At 41.5% G+C, this 21,825-nt stretch overlaps 1 protein-coding gene across 2 annotated transcripts in view; it reads left to right on the top strand.

Annotated features, from left to right (window-relative positions):
* The window catches only part of LOC133537038 (cell adhesion molecule 2-like), a 272,500-nt gene that overhangs the window by 153,246 nt on the left and 97,429 nt on the right, over positions 1–21,825 (top strand). The window lies entirely within an intron of this gene.

Genomic DNA, 21,825 nt, shown 5'->3' with positions numbered 1-21,825 from the left:
GAGTGCTAGCATAATGCCGCCATGAAAAAACTTAAGGGGCGTCAAAAAAGAAAAAATAGATTTTTCGAATGAATCACGATTCTTAATTGATTAAAAAATCGAAAATCTTAAAAATAAAAAGTTCATTCATTCATTTATGAACCGTTTAGGTACGGGGGTTTCGGTTCGGCACGCGGGCGTATCGAACGAGTTTGTAAGAATAAGTCTTCACAAGCTGCTCTGTTTTCTGCCTCTGTCTGAGCAGTGAATTGAAGTGAAGTGAATTATTTTTATATAGCGCTTTTCTCGAGTGACTCAAAGCGCTTTACATCGTGAAACCCAATATTTAAGTTACATTTAAACCAGTGTGGGTGGCACTGGGAGTAGGTGGGTAAAGTGTCTTGCCCAAGGACACAACAGCAGTGACTAGGATGGCGGAAGCGGGAATCGAACCTGCAACCCTCAAGTTGCTGGCACGGCCACTCTACCAACCGAGCTATGCCGCCCACACAACCATCTGATTGGTTAGATACAAAGCCAATCAGCAGTGCATATTCAAAGCGATGTAGTCAATGCTTCAGCATCGAGCAAATATCCGTTTAGCAGGGGAGCAGCAGACAGCGGACTCTCCCCAAATCATAAAAAACACTTCCCAGTCACAACTATTACGAACATCACTATGAGCCCGTTGACCTGCTAGAACTGGGGTAGGGAACCTATGGCTCTAGAGCCAGATGTGGCTCTTTTGATGACTGCATCTGGCTCTCAGATTAATCTTAGTTGACATTGCTTAACACAATAAGTAATGAATAAGTCCGCAGGTAATCACAGTGTTAAAAATAACGTTCAAAATATAAAACATTCTCATGCATTTTAATCCATCCATCCGGTTTCTACCGCACCTGTTAAAGAAGTCGCATTATTGGTAAGAAGTATTTTATTTATTATTGGTTAGCTTCAGAATAAAAATGTTATTAAAAATAATAAGAGACTTATTGTACTCTAAATATGTTGCTATTAATTAAAAATGCATACATTTAGTTGTATTCAGTGTTAAAAAGATATGACATGGCTCTCACGGAAATACGTTTAAAATATTTGGCTTTCATGGCTCCCTCAGCCAAAAAGGTTCTCGACCCCTGTTCGAGATACTTAAACTGCAGCTCAGCTCGTTCGCAGTTCTGGCTTGAGGTGAAGGCTAAGTATCTTTTAGCATAACGTTAACTCATTTTGCGGTGTGTGTCTTTGTGCGCGTAGGTGCGTGCGTGTGTGTGCGAGTGTGTGTGTGTGTGTGTGTGTGTGTGTGTGTGTGTGTGCGTGTTTGTGTGTGTGTGTGTGTGTGTGTGTGTGTATGTGTGTGTGTGTGTGTGTGTGTGTGTGTGTGTGTGTGTGTGTGTGTGTGTGTGTGTGTGTGTGTGTGTGTGTGTGTGTTAGGGGCAGCAAAGCCCTGTCTGCTATTTCATTGAACTCCATTGTGTTGCTAGACTACTATTTTTTCAGCTATGGTTACATGAATCATTAGTAATGTAGCAGCCTAGTTTTGAATGGCAGGGTCCCTACTATCACATGTTGACAAAAATATAACATTTAAATAATAAAAGTCAACTACAGGCTTCCCAAATGTTGTAATAAATTAAGCATGATGAGTTGACGTGAAACTGTTTAATCTTGCACTTTTTATATGTAGAAGAAAGGTTTTGTCATTTTATTTAATCAAAGCAACAACTTGAGGCAGTTTATTGTGGATTAACGTGGGCAGAATTATTATAGTGTTCCCAATGTTAAATGGATAAAGCCATTGTTTACACATTTGGTGAATAAATAACCAAAACATTTATATTTTGTTGTTTTCTTACTGTACCAAAAATGAACCGAACCGTGACCTCAAATGCCGGGTCAAACTCGCTTCCCAAAATAATTAGCACAGGCTTAGTATTACCGCCTCGTCAAACTCGTGACGTCACAAGTGACACTTCCCCTGTCATCATTTTCAAAATGGAGGAGGCTGATTTCAATACCGGTAATTTGAAACCGTGTAAAGGGAAGAAGATTAAGAGCTATCCAGTAGGATTTAAGGTCCAAGTTTTCATCACACTCAAATTTTTACTGCATACCTTTGGTAAGTGCCAGAGTGAGAAGAGATTTTAAAATAATTACCGCATGCTTACTTTACCGCATGCCTTTGGTAAGCGCAGGAGTGAGAAGAGGTTTTAAATTAATTAGCGCCCCGGCGGCAATTCAAGGAAATATGGTGTATATGTGTGTGTATTAACTTTTTTTTTTATCGGCTCTATCTATAATATACGACTTTTTATTGTAAAATCTAGGTCTACTTTTACAGTGTAACTTTATACTAATACATTGTTTTGAGGCAATTTTGATGCCATCAATGAATAGTTTCATGTCTTTTTTATTATATATAATCATATAATAAATGCAATTATATTAAATAAATAAATATGTATATATTTTTGTTTGAACTACAAACCCCGTTTCCATATGAGTTGAGAAATTGTGTTGGATGTAAATATAAACGGAATATAATGATTTGCAAATCCTTTTCAAACCATATTCAATTGAATGCAGTACAAAGAAAAGTTTTTTGATGTTCAAACTCATAAACTTTATTTTTTTTTGCAAATAATCATTAACTTAGAATTTCATGGCTGCAACACGTGCCAAAGTAGTTGGGAAAGGGCATGATCACCACTGAGTTACATCACCTTTTCTTTTAACAACACTCAATAAACGTTTGGGAACTGAGGAAACTAATGGTTGAAGCTTTGAAAGTGGAATTCTTTCTCATTTTTGTCTTATGCAGAGCTTCAGTTGTTCAACAGTCCAGGGTCTCCGCTGTCGTATTTTACGCTTCATAATGCGCCACACATTTTCGATGGGAGACAGGTCTGGACTGCAGTCGGGCCAGGAAAGTACCCGCACTCTTTTTTTACGAAGCCACGCTGTTGTAACACGTGATGAATGTGGCTTGGCATTGTCTTGCTGAAATAAGCAGGGGCATCCATGAAAAAGACGGCGCTTAGATAGCAGCAAATGTTGTTCCAAAACCTGTATGTACCTTTCAGCATTAATGGTACCTTCACAGATGTGTAAGTTACCCATGCCTTGGGCACTAATGCACGCCCATACCATCACAAATGCTGGCTTTTGAACTTTGCGTCGATGACAGTCTGGATGGTTCGCTTCCCCTTTGGTCCGGATGACACGATGTCGAATAGTTTTAAAAACAATTTAAAATGTGGACTCGTCAGACCACAGAACACTTTTCCACTTTGCATCAGTCCAACTTAGACAATCTCGGGCCCAGAGAAGTCGGCGGCGTTGTTGATAAATGGCTTTCGCTTTGCATAGTAGAGCTTTAACTTGCACTTACAGATGCAGCGATGAACTGTATTTAGTGACAGTGGTTTTCTGAAATGTTCCTGAGCCCATGTGGTGATATCCTCTAGAGATTGATATCGGTTTTTGATACAGTGCTGTCTGAGGGATCGAAGGTCATGGTCATTCAATGTTCCGGCCATGCCGCTTACGTGGAGTGATTTTTCCAGATTCTCTGAACCTTTTGATGATATTAGGGACCGTAGATGTTGAAATCCCTAAATTTCTGGCAATTGCAATTTGAGAAATGTTGTTCTTAAACTGTTTTACTATTTGCTCACGCAGTTGTGGACAATGGGGTGTACTTCGCCCCATCCTTTCTTGTGAAAGACTGAGCATTTTTTGAGAAGCTGTTTTTATACCCAATCATGTCATCCATTTGTTCCTAATTAGCCTGCACACCTGTGGGATGTTCCAAATAAGTGTTTGATGAGCACTCCTCAACTTTATCAGTATTTATTGCGACCTTTCCCAACTTCTTTGTCACTAGTGTCAAATTCTAAAGTTAATGATTATTTGCGAAAAAAATTTAAAATGTTCATCAGTTCGAACATCAAATATGTTGTCTTTGTAGCATATTCAACTAAATATGGGTTGAAAAGGATTTGCAAATCATTGTATTCTGTTTATATTTACATTTAACACAATTTCCCAACTCATATTCCCATTTCTGAGACCCACCTTGATGATTTCGTTTCTGATTCAGTTGTAGCCATTGAGGGGTTCTCAATAGGAAAGATAGGAACAGGTTTGGGGGAGAGGTGGTTTTATGTTCAGAATCATTTATCTATTAAAGTGCGTAATGATTTGATGAGGGAGAGCATTGAATCTATTTGTGTGCAGGTCCATCTGCCGTATTTGAAACCAATTATAATATGCTGTTTCTATAGACCTCCTAGTGCTGATGCGCTGTATCTGAAGGAGTTATGTGAGATGTTTGACAGGATATCAGATGAGAATAGAGAAATCTATTTACTGGGTTATATGAATGTTGACTGGCTGGGAAAGGGTTGGACAAACAAAAATAAGATACTATCCATTTTAAATGCTTGCAATCTGTCCCAAATTGTTGCCCCTCCCACGAAAATAGGTGTAGGTAGTGATGGTATTATTTTAGCTACATGCATTGATCATATTTATACAAATGTTCCTGACCCATGCTCCAAAGCAGTCTCGGTTCCTGTAGGTTTTACTGATCACAATATAATAGCAGTCACGAGAAAAACAAGGGTTCCTAAACCTAAAGCGAAAATTATTTTTTACAAGGTCTTATAAGAGATTTGATGAAGAGTGTTTTATTGATGTAATTTCCGGTTTAAATTGGAAGGAGGTGTGCAGTGAGGAAGACACTGAGGCTCCACTGGACTTATTTATGTTAATGTACATAAGTGTTTTGGACAAGCACGCCCCTTTGAAAAAGTTTTCAGTCAAAACTAAGTCTGCCCCATGGATTGATAATGAACTTAGGAGTTTAATGACAGAAAGAGACATGGTTAAAAAGGCCTCAGTCAATATTCTATATTATTTTGCATAGTTGAATTTAGTTATCCATCCATCCATCTTCTTCCGCTCATTCGAGGTCGGGTCGCTGGGGCAGCAGCCTAAGCAGGGATGCCCAGTCTTCCCTCTCCCCAGCCACTTTGTCCAGCTCTTCCCGGGGTATCCCGAGGCGTTCCCAGGCCAGCCGGGAAACATAGTCTTCCCAACGTGTCCAGGGTCTTCCCCGTGGCCTCCTACCGGTTGGACATGCCCTAAACACCTCCTTAGGGAGGCGTTTAGGTGGCATCCTGACCAGATGCCCGAGCCACCTCATTTGGCTCCTCTCGATGTGGAAGAGCAGCGGCTTTACTTTGAGCTCCTCCCGGATGGCAGAGCTTCTCACCCTATCTCTAAGGGAGAGCTCCGCCACCCGGCGGAGGAAACTCATTTCGGCCGCTTGTACCCGTGATCTTATCCTTTCGGTCATGATCCAAAGCTCATGACCATAGGTGAGGATGGGGACGTAGATCGACCGGTAAATTGAGAGCTTTTCCCTCTGGCTCAGCTCCTTCTTCACCATAACGGATCGATACAGCGTCCGCATTACTGAAGACACCGCACTGATCCGCCTGTCGATCTCACAATCCACTCTTCCTTCACTTGTTAACAAAACTCCGAGGTACTTGAACTCCTCCACTTGGGGCAAGATCTCCTCCCCAACCCGGAGATGGCACTCCACCCTTTTCCGGGCGAGAACCATGGACTCGTACTTGGAGGTGCTGATTTTCATCCCAGTCGCTTCACACTCGGCTGCGAACCAATCCAGTGAGAGTTGAAGATCTTGGCCAGATGAAGCCATCAGGACCACATCATCTGCAAATAGCAGAGATGTAATCCTGCAGCCACCAAACCAGATACCCTCAACAGCCTGACTGCACCTACAAATTCTGCCCATAAAAGTTATGAACAGAATCGGAGAAAAAAGGGCAGCCTTGGCGGAGTCTAACCCTCACTGAAAACGGGTCCGACTTACTGCCGGCAATGCGGACAAGCTCTGACACTGATCGTACACGGAGCGGACCGCCACAATAAGACAGTCCGATACCCCATACTCTCCGAGCACTCCCCACAGGACTTCCCAGGGTACACGGTCGAATGCCTTCTCCATATCCATAAAGCACATGTAGACTGGTAGGCAAACTCCCATGCACCCTCAAGGACCCTGCCGAGAGTATAGAGCTGGTCCACAGTTCCACGACCAGGACGAAAACCACACTGTTGCTCCTGAAACCGCGGCTCGACTACCCGGCGTAGCCTGCTCTCCAGTACAGCTGAACTGACCTTACCGGGAAGGCTGAGGAGTGTGATCCCACGATAGTTGGAACACACCCTCTGGTTCCCCTTTTTAAAGAGAAGAACCACCACCCCGGTCTGCCAATCCCGAGGTACCGCTCCCGATGTCCACGTGATGGTGCAGAGTCTTGTCAACCAAGACAACCCCGCAGCATTAAGGAACTCCGGGCGGTTCTCATCCACCCCCGGGGCCTTGCCGCCGAGGAGCTTTTTAACTACCTCGGCAACCTCAGCCCCAGAAATAGGAGAGCCAACCAGAGATTCCCCAGGCACTGCTTCCTCATAGGAAGACGTGCTGGTAGGATTGAAGAGGTCTTCGAAGTATTCGCTCTACCGATCCACAACATCCGCAGTTGAGGTCAGCAGAACACCATCCCCACCATACACGGTGTTGACACTGCACTGTTTCCCTTTTCTGAGGCGGCGGATGGTGGTCCAGAATCGCTTCGAAGCTGTCCGGAAGTCGTTTTCCATGGCTTCCCCGAACTCCTCCCATGTCCGAGTTTTTGCCTCCGCGACCGCTGAAGCCGCACACCGCTTGGCCTGTCGGTACCTGTCTGCTGCCTCCGGCGTCCTATGAGCCAAAAGAGCCCGGCATCCCTCACCGCTGGTGTCCACCAGCGTTTTCTAGGATTACCGCCACGACAGGCACCAACCACCTTGCGCCCACAGCTCAATTTGGCCGCCTCGACAATTGAGGGACGTAACATGGTCCACTCGGACTCAATGTCCATCACCTCCCTCGTGACATGTTCAAAGTTCTTCCGGAGGTGTAAATCGAAACTCTCTCTGACACGAGACTCTGCCAGACGTTCCCAGCAGACCCTCACAATGCGTTTGGGCCTGCCAGGTCTGTCCTGCATTCGCCCCCACCATTGCAGCCAACTCACCACCAGGTGGTGATCGGTAGAAAGCTCTGCCCCTCTCTTCACCCGAGTGTCCAAAACATGAGACTGCAAATCCGATGACACAACTACAAAGTTGATCATGGAACTGCGGCCCAGGTTGTCCTGGTCCCAAGTGCACATATGGACACCCTTATGCTTGAACATGGTGTTTGTTATGGACAATCTGCGACGAGCAAAAAAGTCCAATAACAAAACATCACTCGGGTGAAGAGAGGGGCGGCCATTCTTCCCAATCACGCCTCTCCAGGTTTCACTCTCGTTGCCAAATGAGCGTTGAAGTCCCCCAGTAGAACGCGGGAGTCACCTGGGGGACCACTCTCGAGTACTCCCTTGAGTGAATCCAAGAAGGGTGGGTACTCTGAGCTGCTGTTTGGCGCATAAGCACGGACAACAGTCAGGACCCGCCGACCACCCAAAGGCGGAGGGAGGCTACTCTCTCGTCCACTGGGTTGAACTCCAGCGTGAAGGCTTTGAGCCGGGGGACAACAAGAATTGCCACCCCAGCCCATCGCCTCTCACTGCCGGCAACGTCAGAGTGGAAGAGAGTCCAGCCCCTCTCGAGAGAAGTGGTTCCCGAGCCCTTGCTGTGCGTCGAAGTGAGTCCGACTATATCTAGCCGGAACTTCTCGACTTTGTGCACTAGCTCAGGCTCCTTCCCCCCCAGCGAGGTGAAGTTCCACGTCCCAAGAGCTAGCTTATGTAGCCAAGGATCGAACCAGCATCTGCCCTTCCTTCGGCTTCCGCCCAGCTCACATTGCACCCGAACCTCTATGGCCCCTGCTATGGGTGGTTCGCCCATCGGAGGGGGGACCCACGTTGCCTCTTCGAGCTGTGCCCGGCCGGGCCCCATGGGAACAGCCCTGGCCACCAGGCGCTCGCCATCGTGCCCCACCTCCAGGCCTGGCTCCAGAGTTGGGCCCCAGTGACCCGCGTCCGGGCTAGTGAAATCTGGGTCCTTTGATCGTGTTCTTCATAGAGGTCTTCGAGCTGCTCTTTGTCTGATCCCTCATCTAGGACCAGTTTGCCTTGGGAGACCCTACCAGGGAGCTTAAAGCCCCCGGACAACATTTGGTCATAAAAACCTTTTTTGGGGCGGCATAGCTTTGTTGGTAGAGCGGCCGTGCCAGCACCTTGAGGGTTGCAGGTTCGATTCCCGCTTCCGTTATCCTAGTCACTACCGTTGTGTCCTTGCGCAAGACACTTTACCCACCAGCTCCCATTGCCACCCACACTGGTTTAAATGTAACTTAGATATTTGGTTTCACTATGTAAAGTGCTTTGAGTCACTCGAGAAAAGCGCTATATAAATATAATTCACTTCACTTCACTTTTTAAAAAAAATAAAGTTATCATCATCAACTAATGAGAGGCAAAGTGACAAAATTGTTCAATGATTATGTTATCCAAGTCAAAGTATCGGTATGAGTATCGGCAAAGAAGTGATTTCCAGTATTTCCCATCCCTGAAATGATGTGCGCCACCTGTGGCCAGACAAAGCCCCGCCCCCTCGGCCCGCTCACCAACTTTTAATGGCTGCACTTTTATTGCACTTGAGCAGTGAAATGTTGTTTGGCTTGCAATCTGCCAGCCGATATTCGCCGGCCTGTAAAAGCGGAGAAATTCCTCCTCCTCTTCTTCTTCTGGGCCGCTCATCTGGCCACAGATGCGCTGGTGACGGGGCGGCGGCGGGCGGCAGTAAATCTCCACTTTAAGGTGTGGGAGGGTGTAATCTAGTGTGTTACGAGCTTTTGCTGCTTAATTAAGACTTGGGGAGAGGCGGCAGCAGCTTTTGCCATGATTTGTGACGGAACTCCATGGAAATCTGTGAATGTTTTTTCTTTTCCCCTCATGAAGACATTTTGAAAGCCTTGTAATGTTTTAACAGCTTGTTTTTGTATTCAAGTTATTGACATCAGTGATGAACTTCTAGGAGACTTTTAATCCGTCTTCCTGTTGTTACATACATCAGACCATAACTATTTCATGAAATTACTGAATGTTTTCAATGGGTTTATTGTCCTTTCGGCACATTTTAAAAATACAAAACTAACACAAAAATAAAATATAATGAAATAAAAGAGAAAACATGTGAAATGTAACGAGAAGAAATTGCAATGTTAACTCTAATAACACGAAGCTGCCATGCAGGCTGTTTTTTTCTCTAAAACTGGCATTGCTCAAAACATAATCCATCCATCCATTTTCTGCCGCTTATTCCCTTTGGGGTTGCGGGGGGCGCTGGTGCCTATCTCAGCTACAATGGGGCGGAAGGCGGTGTACTCCCTGGACAAGTCGCCACCTTATCGCAGTGCTCAAAACATAATAATGAATCAAAATCAAAATTAATTATTGACCTTTTCAGGGCTCCTATTACAAAACACAGAACCAATGAAGTTGGCACGTTGTGTAAATGGTAAACAAAAACAGAATGCAATGATTTGCTAATCATTTTCAAATTATCTTCAGTTGAATAGACTACCAAGACAAAATATTTAATGTTCCAACTGAGAAACTCAGTTTTTTGCAAATATTAGCTCATTTGGAATTTGATGCCTGCCACATGTCTAAAAAAAAGCTGGCACAATGGGCAAAAAAGACTGAGACAGTTGAGGAATGCTCATCATACACTTTTTTTGGAACATCCCACAGGTGAATAGGCTAATTGGGAACAGGTGGGTTCCATGATTGGGTATAAAAGCAGATTCCATGAAATGCTCAGTCATTCACAAACACGGATGGGGAGAGGGTCACCACTTTGTCAACAAATGCCTGAGCAATTCTTTAAGAGCAACATTTCTCAACCAGCTATTGCAAGGAATTTAGTGATTTCACCATCTACGGTCCGTAATATCATCAAAAGTTTCAGAGAATTTGGAGAAATCACTGCATTGATATTACAGACCTCAGGCGGTACTGCATCAAAAAGGAACATCAGTTTGTAAAGGATATCACCACATCAGCTCAGGAACACTTCATAAAACCACTGTCAGTAACTACAGTTGGTCGCTACATCTGCAAGTGCAAGTTAAAACTCTACTAATCCCTAGATGGCGGCATAGCTCGGTTGGTAGAGCGGCCGTGCCAGCAACTTGAGGGTTGCAGGTTCGATTCCCACTTCCGCCATCCTAGTCACTGCCGTTGTGTCCTTGGGCAAGACACTTTACCCACCTGCTCCCAGTGCCACCCACACTGGTTTAAATGTAACTTAGATATTGGGTTTCACTATGTAAAGTGCTTTGAGTCACTAGAGAAAAGCGCTATATAAATATAATTCACTTCACTTCACAACTATGCAAAGCCCAAGCCATTTATCAACTACACCCAGAAATGCCGCCTGCTTCGCTGAGCCCGAGCTCATCTAAGATGGACTAAAGCAAAGTGGAAAAGTGTTCTGTGGTCTGACGAGTCCACATTTCAAATTGTTTCTGGAAACTGTGGACGTAGTGTCCTCCAGAACGAAGAGGAAAAGATCCATCCGGAATGTTCTCGGCGCAAAGTTCAAAAGCCAGCATCTGTGATGGTATGGGGGTGTATTAGTGCATTGGTTCTCAACCTTTTTTCAGTGGCGTACCCCCTGTGAACATGTTTTTAATTCAAGTACCTCCTAATCAGAGCAAAGCATTTTTGATTGAAAAAAAAAGAGATAAAGATGTAAAATATAGCACTATGTCATCAGTTTCTGATTTATTAAATTGTATAACAGTCCAAAATATTGCTCAATTGTAGTGGTGTTTCTTGAACTATTTGGAAAAAAGATACAAAAATAACTAAAAACTTGTTGAATAATAAACAAATGATTCAATTATAAATAAAGATTTCTACACGTAGAAGTAATCATCAACTTAAAGTGCCCTCTTTGGCGATTGTAATGGAGAACCTAATTCTAAACATTTCTTCACAAAAAAACAAAAAAATTAATATCAATATTAATGGAACATGTCCACAAAAAAATCTAGCTGTCAACACTGAATATTGCATTGTTGCATTTCTTTTCACAGTTCTTTTTGACGGACATTTTAGTGAAAAACCTGAGCTTGTGCTTCACTGAGGATCTTTGTCAGTCTTGGTGATATTGTGGACGCCTTCCGCATCAAGCCTTGAAATGACCTGAATTCATTTAGTCTCCTCTTTAAAAAATCAGGTGGTTTACCGACATGGCAAGCGTGTCTTGTCCGGAGATGCGCTGCAGATGTGCGGGCTTCATGCCGCTGTTAGCTAACATTTCTCCACAGAAAAAAACACAATGCCTAGGGGGGGGGTTACAACTCGAAGCTGTAAATCCCATTAACACATATTCTTCGGAATACTGTCTGAATTGTGCCGGCTCTGGTTTGGCCTTTTTTGGCACATGTTCCTCCTCGTTTTCAGCTGCATTACTACTACGCTTTAACCACGCCTCCATTGTTTTCTAAAACCGATAGTGGATTGACAGCTGGTGCCTTGCAGCACCGCCAGGTAGGATCAAACCATCATGGCATGGGGGGAAACTCTGGGTTTATGGTAATTATTGGAATAGCCGAGTACTTGATTTGATGTTCAGTTTATGAACTTACATTCATATTTTGTTGAAGTATTATTGAATAAATACATTTATAAAGGATTTTTGAATTGTTGCTATTTTTATAATATTTTTTAAAAATCACTCGTACCCCCTGGAAAACCTTCAAGTACCCCAAGGGGTACACGTACTCCCATTTGAGAACCACTGTATTAGTACACAAGACATGGGTAACTTACATATCTGTGAAGGCACCGTTAATGCCGAAAGTTACATACAGGTTTTGGAACAACATATGCTGCCATCTAAGCGCCGTCCTTTTCATGGACGCCCCTGATTATTTCAGCAAGGCAATGCTAATCCACGTGTTACAACAGAGCGGCTTCATAGTAAAAGAGTGTGTGTACTAGACTGGTCTGCCTGTAGTCCAGACCTGTCTCCCATTGAAAATGTGTGGCGCATTATGAAACCTAAAATACCACAACAGAGACCCCGGACTGTTGAACAACTTAAGCTGTACATCAAGCAAGAATGAGAAATAATTCTACTTGAAAAGCTACAAAAATGTGTCTCCTCAGTTCCCAAACGTTTACTGAGTGTTGTTAAAAGGAAAGGCCATGTAACACAGTGGTAAAAATGCACCTGTAACAACTTTATTGCAATGTGTTGCTGCCATTAAATTCTAAGTTAATGATTATTTGCAAAAAATTAAGTTTTCCAGAGTGAACATTAAGTATCTTGTCTTTGCAGTCTATTTAATTGAATATAAATGAAAAAGGATTTGCAAATCATTGTATTCTGTTTTTATTTATCATTCACACAACGTGAATGCGTGGGTTCCCTCCGGGTACTCCGGCTTCCTCCCACTTCCAAAGACATGCACCTGGGGATAGGTTGATTGGCAACACTAAATTGGCCCTAGTGTGTGAATGTGAGTGTGAATGTTGTCTGTCTATCTGTGTTGGCCCTGTGATGAGGTGGCGACTTGTCCAGGGTGTACCCCGCCTTCCGCCCGATTGTAGCTGAGATAGGCGCCAGCGCCCCCCGCGACCCCGAAAGGGAATAAGCGGTAGAAAATGGATGGATGGATGGACAACGTGGCAACTTCAATGCTTTTGGGTTTTGTACTTCACATCAAATATTACACTTCAAACATTTTTTGAGGGGGAAATATTGCATATTTTGTGTGTTTGCAAAATTAAAACAAGGTTTATTCAGCAAAAAGGGCATAACACAAACATTAAAAAAATATATATACAGTAAAGACTTAAATTTGAGGGATGGATCTGAATTTGATCTATAGATTTAAGTGTTGAAAGTAAAAAAATAAAAAGATGAGTGACTTATTTTTAACACTTTTATGAGTGGGACCATTTCAGGTCCCCCAAAATTTTACCGTTTAAAATGTTTTCAAAATATTGCTCACAAAATAATAATTATTCATATTCAATGTTGTTATTTTTGACTTGTTCAAGACTTCACATCAAATATTTCACTTTGAAATTGTTTTGAGGAAGTTATTGCTTATTTTGGGTTTGCCACCGCAAACAAAGTTTGCTTTGACAAAAAGGGCATAAAACAAACATTTAAAAAATATATAAACACCTGAAATCGATGGATGTATCAGAAGTTGATCTGTAGATGTAAGTGTTGATAGTGAAAGAAACTAAAAAGTGTGACTTATTTTTAACACTTTTACGAGTTATACCTTTTTGGATGGGAGATCATTTTAGTGATGTTTTTTTAAACTGTCATCGCTCAAAAAGTAATAATGAATCAATGTTGTTATATCTAAGGTTAAGGCTGTCCAAGGCTCCAATTACTTCACATCAAATGTTTCACTTTTAATTTTTGGGGGGGAAAATATTGCATATTTTGGGTTTTAAAATTATATTTGAAAAATACGCCGCCTTCCGCCCGATTGTAGCTGAGATAGGCTCCAGCGGCTCCCCGCGACTCCGAAGGGAATAAGTGGTAGGAAAATGGATGGATATATTATATTCAAAAAATAAAAAGCTCAATTTGTGTGTGTGTGTGTGTGTGTGTGTGTGTGTGTGTGTGTGTGTGTGTGTGTGTGTGTGTGTGTGTGTGTGTGTGTGTGTGTGTGTGTGTGTGTGTGTGTGTGTGTGTGTGTGTGTGTGTGTGTGTGTGTGTGTGTGAGTGTACATATATATATATAAATTTATGTAGGTGTGGGAAAAAAAATCACAAGACTACTTCATCTCAGAGATGAAGTAGTCTTGTGATTTTTTTTCCCACACCTACATATTGCGCTCTACCACGGTATCGAGCACTATTCTCTGGATAATCCAATCAAGACATATATATATATATTTATATATATATATATATATATATATATATATATATATATATATATATATATATATATATATATATATATATATATATATATATGTATATATATATATATGTATATATATATATATATATATATATATATATATATATATATATATATATATATATATATATATATATAAATGACACAATCCAAACAACCTTCTCGAGTCATATAAAAAAAAAGTAACTAACATAACAGCCAACACTCATGGTCACACTTACACAACCTGCTCACTGAACTTTGTGGAAATTATTTTTAAAAAAAATGTCCCAACACGGGCTTCACGGTGGCAGAGGGGTTAGTGCGTCTGCCTCACAATACGAGGTTCCTGCAGTCCTGGGTTCAAATCCAGGCTCGGGATCTTTCTGTGTGGAGTTTGCATGTTCTCCCCGTGAATGCGTGGGTTCCCTCCGGGTACTCCGGCTTCCTCCCACTTCCAAAGACATGCACCTGGGGATAGGTTGATTGGCAACACTAAATTGGCCCTAGTGTGTGAATGTGAGTGTGAATGTTGTCTGTCTATCTGTGTTGGCCCTGCGATGAGGTGGCGACTTGTCCAGGGTGTACCCTGCCTTCCGCCCGATTGTAGCTGAGATAGGCGCCAGCGCCCCCCGCGACCCCGAAAGGGAATAAGCGGTAGAAAATGGATGGATGGATGGATGTCCCAACACCAGAAAAAAAATCTGAAGTACACCAATATAAATCCATTAGAGTGCATGGCGGGAAACATGTAAAACACTCTTCACACTTATCAATGTTTGCCGCATTTTAGCTGCTTGATATTTCTGATTGATTACAAAACTTTAAGGAAGTTATCATGGAAGTAAACAAGGTATTCTTAATACTCCTAATATCCAATTATAATAATCATATACCGGTATGCATTATATTAATATAATGTGCACACACACACACACATATATATATATATATATATATATATATATATATATATATATATATATATATATATATATATATATATATATATATATATTCCCGAGGGAACTCTCCTGAAGGAATCAATAAAGTACTATATATATATATACATGTATATGCATATATATATATATGTATATATATATATGCATATATATATATATATATATATATTTTATATATATATATATATATATATATATATATATATATATATATATATATATATATATATATATATATATATATATACAAATATGGTTTAAAAAAATCTGTAGTGAAGCTGCAATATTTGAAAGGGTGACTTGTCTATGAAATAAAAAAATACTATATTATATTTTCACCAGCAAAGTTCATCTCTGAGCGGGGGAAAAAACATCTCAAGCCTCCTTCATCCGGCCTCCAGGGCACATCCATCAACACATCACAATGCACACACATTAAGGGGCTTTTCATTTTCACCATGAAAAATACGCCACAGGAAACCAAACCAAACCAAGGCGAGAATGAAACATCCATGAGTGGAACCTTCAAGGTTGAACACAAAGATGTGCTGAGATCCAAATAATATGTGCTTAAATGACGTGTCACCATGGAGACACTCATTTACTACACATGCTATGTTGTCAAACATGCAGCACACAAATGTAATACTGTATTTAGCACTTTTTAGGGGCTTTTTAGAAGCAGTCCATCTACCTTGTAGGTCCACTCATGGTAGGTGCTGCCACTAACAGCGAGCGCGCGCTAGAATGTTCCAGACAAAGGACATTTTGCATAACATAGGAGACATGTTAGTAATATTAATATATCTGCTAGGAGTGGGGCCCTCAACCATTTGATCCCATTCCGATTTCTGGGGGGAAGATTCGATTCAGAATCGATTTCAGATCCAACACAATTCTCCATTCAAACTGATCTCGCAATGTATTATTTGGTGTAATAATTATAATGAAACTTTTTATAAACAAGTTACGAGGTAGAACAGTTTCTCTGCTGATGTGGAGATGACCTAATAAGATTGTTTAAAAAAATAAAGTATATATACATTTTATTTTTTTTAGGTATATATATATATATATATATATATATATATATATATATATATATATATATATATTTATATATATATATATATATATATATATATATATATATATATATATACTTAAAAATATATATATATAAATATACTTTTTTTTTTTAAATAATGTTATTACAGTGTTTACAAAGCATGATGTTTCCACCCCCATGCTTCACAGTAGGTACGGTGTTCTTGGGATGCAACTCAGTATTCTTCTTCCTCCAAACACGGCGTGTTGAGTTTATACCAAAAAGTTCTATTTTGGTTTCATCTGACCACATGACATTCTCCCAATCCTCTGCTGTATCATCCATGTATCCATTTTGGTATAAACTCAACTCGTCGAGTTTGTAGGAAGAAGAATACTGAGTTGCATCCCAAGAACACCATACCTACTGTGAAGCATGGGGGTGGAAACATCATGCTTTGGGGCTGTTTTTCTGCTTAGGGGACAGGACAATTGATCCGTGTTAAGGAAAGAATGAATGGGGCCATGTATCGTGAGATTTTGAGCCAAAACCTCCTTCCATCAGTGAGAGCTTTGAATGTTTGACCAAGTACTTATTTTCCACCATAATTTACAAAGAAATTATTTAAAATTTTTACAAGGTGAATTCCTGGATTTTTTTTTCACATTCTGTCTCTCACAGTTGAAGTGTACCTATGGTGAAAATTACAGACCTCTGTCATCATTTTAAGTGGGAGACCTTGGACAATCGGTGGCTGACTAAATACTTTTTTGCCCCACTGTATATATATATATATATACATACATATGAAGGAGCAGGCCGTTTAAATGAAGTGGCGGGCCATTTACTTGACTTCGCAGCTGATTCCATTACGTGACGAGCAGATTAACTGATGTGGAGAGCCGTTTGCATGACGTAGCGGGCCCATTAATTGATGGGGCTGGCCGCTTAATTGACTCGGCCTGGCGGTTTAAATGATGTGTTGGGTCGCTTACTTGACGGCGGAGGCCGCTTACATGATGTGGCAGCCAGATTCATTGACGTGGCGGGCCATTACATGACGTGGCGGGCCATTACATGACGTGGCGGGTCGCTTACGCACGGGCCGGGCCGCATACATGATGTGGCGCAGGGGTGTCGAACTCAAATGCAGAGTGGGCCAAAATTTAAAATTGAACAAAGCCGCGGGCCAAGGTTGAACAAATTAACCTTTTAATAGGGACCCAAACAAGTTTTGCATTCAATATTGAACAAGCAAGGCTTATATAACTTTATAGTGACATGCAAAATCCAGTTTCAAATAATAATAATTAAAAATAACAATGGTATATCAAATAACATTTAAATAAAAATGTAATGCCTCTTTCCTATTTGCAGCCTTCTGAGGTAAATATCAAAATAAACTTTTTCCGCAGGCTAATAATAAATTTGAAAATAAAATAACAATAATAAATGAATCAAACGTTGAACCCTTGAAGTAGCAAGAGAAAGTGCATGAATAAAACGTTAATTATTGCTCAGTTTGCTACACTGATTTGCTTTAACACTGAATATTGAACAAGCAATGCTTTTACAACTTAACAGTGCAAAATCAACTTAAAAAAAACAACTAAAAAACATCAATGGTATATCAAATACAATTTAAATAAAAATGTAATGCCTCTTTTCTTTTTGCAGCCTTCTGAGGTAAATATCAACATTAACTTATTCCATAGGCTAATAAATTTGAAAATATGATAACAATTAGGTGGGCGGGGTTAGGGGAGGCGGGGTTTGGTGGTAGTGGGGGGTGTATATTGTAGCGTCCCGGAAGACTTAGTGCTGCAAGGGGTTCTGGGTATTTGTTCTGTTGTGTTTATGTTGTGTTACGGTGCGATTGTTCTCTATGTTTGTTGTGGGTTCACGGTTTGGCGCATTTTTGTAACAGTGTTAAAGTTGTTTATACGGCCACCCTAAGTGTGACCTGTATGGCTGTTGACCAAGTATGCAGTGCATTCACTTATGTGTGTGTACAAGCCGCTTACATTATGTGACTTGGCCGGCATGCTGTTTGTATGGAGGAAAAGCGGATGTTACGACAGGTTGGAGAAATCGCTAAAGGCAATGCCTTTAAGGCACGCCCACAATATTGTTGTCCAGGTGGAAATCAGGAGAAATTGATAGGAATGGTTGCCCCGGTAGGTTTTCGGTAGGGGCAGTGAACTTCGGGAGTCTTCCGTGAAAATCGGGAGGGTTGGCAAGTATGAATACTAGCAGTGAATACGCGGCATCGCCGCTGTATAGTACCGACGGGCCAGCTCTAATGTTAATTTGATATTGCCTCAAGGGCCAAATGACATTACACGGCGGGCCAAATTTGGCCCGCGGGCCACAGTTTGACACCCATGATGTGGCGGGACGCTTAATAATGTTGCCTGGCCGTTTAAATGACACGTCGGGTCGCTTAAAAGACTTGGCGGGCCGATAACTTGACAGCGAAGGCCGCTTGCATGATGTGGCGAGCTGATTAATTGACGTGGTGGTCCGCTTAACTTACGTGTCGGGCCGCTTAATTAATGTGGCGGGATAAATTAAGTGATATTGCGGGCCTTGAGTTTGACACTTGGGCGCCAAATAGATTTTAGATGTTCACAAGTTTAGTAGATGAGTTTCTCGTGTGCTATCAAGTTTCCACGTGTTTTAGTTTACACAAACCTTCAGTTCTTCAGTAGATCAGTTCTACAGTAGATCAGTTCTCCAGTAGATCAGTTCTACAGTAGATCAGTTCTCCAGTAGATCAGTTCTACAGCAGATCAGTTCTTCAGTAGATCAGTTCTACAGTAGAACACTTCTACAGTAGATCAGTTTTACAGCAGATCAGTTCTTCAGTAGATCAGTTCTACAGTAGATACATTTTTTAGTAGATCAGTTCTTCAGGAGATCATTTCTTCAGTAGATCAGTTCTTCAGTAGATCAGTTCTACAGTAGATCAGTTCTACAGTAGATCAGTTGTACAGCAGACCAGTTCTACAGTAGATCAGTTCTACAGTAGATCATTTTCAGGCAGAAGGCAAGTGAAGACGATGCTGTATCACCAACAACACCCAACACAAGTTTGCAGACACCTTCCAAAGCTATCAAATGACAATATCCAGAATCCAATAACACACTTCTGACAGGTGTTGTTATTTATTGACGGTCCTGAACAAACGTCAGGAGTGACTTGAATCTGACGCGCGGCCCCAGAAGTTTGTGTTGTTAGAGAGGTCCTATTAGGGACACGTTATTCATCTGGGTTCAACATGTCGGCACGACTCCTCCATCTGCGCCGAGTGACCCAGGTGACCTTGTTATCACTCTCAGTCACTCCCGACCGCACTTGTCCGCGAGGCGAAGACCTTATGCCGCTAATCAAGAGACGTTTACTCGTCGTACACCCTGGAACATGAATATGTCTCATCATCATGTCATCATGAATGATTGCTTACTAATGAGTCAGCTGATATCAATACTCTTACCTTAGAGGAATGTAATAGATTACAATCGTCTCACACTTCCCAGACCGCCTGTCCTTGTGTGTTAGTTGGTTTTATGGATTTGACAACGCCAATATTTCATATCACAGTTATTGTTACAAGAATAATTAGTATTATTGCGATGTTCCCATTGGGGGTTCAGGCTGAGTCTGATACCGATTATCCATGAGTGGTATCAGCAGAAACAAAATAGTGATCACCTGTAAGTTTATCCAGGTATTTATGTTGACTGCTTTTGGCGGCATAACGATATGAACACCATATTTTAATGTTGTTACATACAATTGTTTGAACAAAAGCGGACTATCTCTCGTTCAGCGGCGCCTCTCCCAAGAAAACACACACACCCCCTCCTACGCCTCTGTCTGCTCCTTTCTCCCCTCTTATCAGCTGCTCCTGTGCTGATGTTAATATAGATACATTTTTACTTTTATTTTTTATTTTTTTATTATTGTAGCAAAACGGTTGTTAAGGTTAAAGATATTTGTGATTTCTGATCGTTTATGTAGGCACCAAGGGGCTTCTTTGTGTTTGCAGGGCAGCGCATACAGGACAGTTGAGCTTGTTGTTGTTTTTTTGGCTTGCTTCTCTATACAAACATTTCTATTTAGGAACCAAGAACTTCAAGAATGGAAGTGCCACTGTTTTTTTATTTAAATTGAGACGTCAATATTGGCCGAAATGACGTCTCTTTCTTCAATGTTGATATTTTGCTATTTAATGGGCAGCCTTCTTTAACAACACTCAGTAAACGTTTGGGAACTGAGGAGACACATTTTCGAAGCTTTTTAGGTGGAATTCGTTCCCATTCTTGTTTGATGTACAGTTTAAGTTGGTCAACAGTCTCCCTTCTGCTATTTTAGGTTTCATATTGCACCACACATTTTCAATGGGAGACAGGTCTGGACTACAGGCAGGCCAGTCTAGTACCCGCTCTCTTTTACTATGAAGCTACGCTGTTGTAACACGTGGCTTGGCATTGCTTTGCTGAGATAAGCAGGGGCGTCCATGATAAGGTTGCTTGGATGGGAACATTTGTTGCTCCAAAACCTGTATGTACCTTTCAGCATTAATGGTGCCTTCACAGATGTGTAAATTACCCATGCCTCGGGCACTAATACAATTTGAAATTTGTACTCGTCAGACCACAGAAGACTTTTCCACTTTGCATCAGTCCATCTTAGATGAGCTCGGGCCAAGCAAAGCCGGCGGCGTTTCTGGGTGTTGTTGATGAACAGCTTTGGCTTTGCATGGTAGAGTTTTAACTTGCATTTACAGAAATAGCGACCAACTGTAGTTACTGACAGTGGTTTTCTGAAGTGCTCCTGAGCCCATGTGGTGATAACCTTTACACACTGATGTCGCTTTTTGATGCAGTACCGCCTGAGGGATTGAAGGTCCATAATATAATCGCTTACGTGCAGTGATTTCTCCAAATTCTCTGAACCTCTTGATGATATTACAGACCGTAGATGGTGAAGTCCCTAAACTCCTTGCAATAGCTGGTTGAAAAATGTTGTTCTTAAACTGTTTGACAATTTGCTTACGCATTAGTTGACAAAGTGGTGACCCTCGCTCCATCCTTGTTTGTGAATGACTGAGTTCACCTGCCCCTTGTTTTCTGCGCACACCTGTTTTCTACTGATTACTGCCGTATTTAAGACTGCCCCTTTTGTATGTTCATTCTCGGATCCTAATTTGCTTTCACGCAACAGATGACGACTTGCTTTCCATGTTTGTACTCGCTATTTATTCCTAGCTCTCATGCTAATTGTTTTGTTTTCCTTTTTCGTGCCTTTGTGCCAAGTGTTAGTGTGTCTGTTTATTTCCCTAGCTCCCAGGCTTGCGCCATTTGTTTCCCTTTTCTGCCTAGCACCAGTATTTTTGTTCAAGCCTGTTCTACAGTGGGGCAAAAATGTATTTAGTCAGCCACCGATTGTGCAAGTTCTCCCACTTAAAATGATGACAGAGGTCTGTAATTTTCATCATAGGTACACTTCAACTGTGAGAGACAGAATGTTAAAAAAAAAACAGGAATTCACATTGTATGAATTTTAAAGAATTTATTTGTAAATTATGGTGGAAAATAAGTATTTGGTCAACCATTCAAAGCTCTCACTGATGGACGGAGATTTTGGCTCAAAATCTCACGATACATGGCCCCATTCATTCTTTCCTTAACACGGATCAATCGTCCTGTCCCCTTAGCAGAAAAACAGCTCCAAAGCATGATGTTACCACCCCCATGCTTCACAGTAGGTTTGGTGTTCTTAGGATGCAACTCAGTATTCTTCTTCCTCCAAACACGACGAGTTGAGTTTTTACCAAAAAGTTCTATTT

This window comes from Nerophis ophidion, linkage group LG18 (genome assembly GCF_033978795.1).
Source record: "Nerophis ophidion isolate RoL-2023_Sa linkage group LG18, RoL_Noph_v1.0, whole genome shotgun sequence".
NCBI classification, from domain to species: Eukaryota; Metazoa; Chordata; class Actinopteri; order Syngnathiformes; family Syngnathidae; genus Nerophis; species Nerophis ophidion.
The sequence above is the reverse complement of the archived record's forward strand: the minus strand, read 5'-3'. Positions and strand labels throughout refer to the sequence as shown.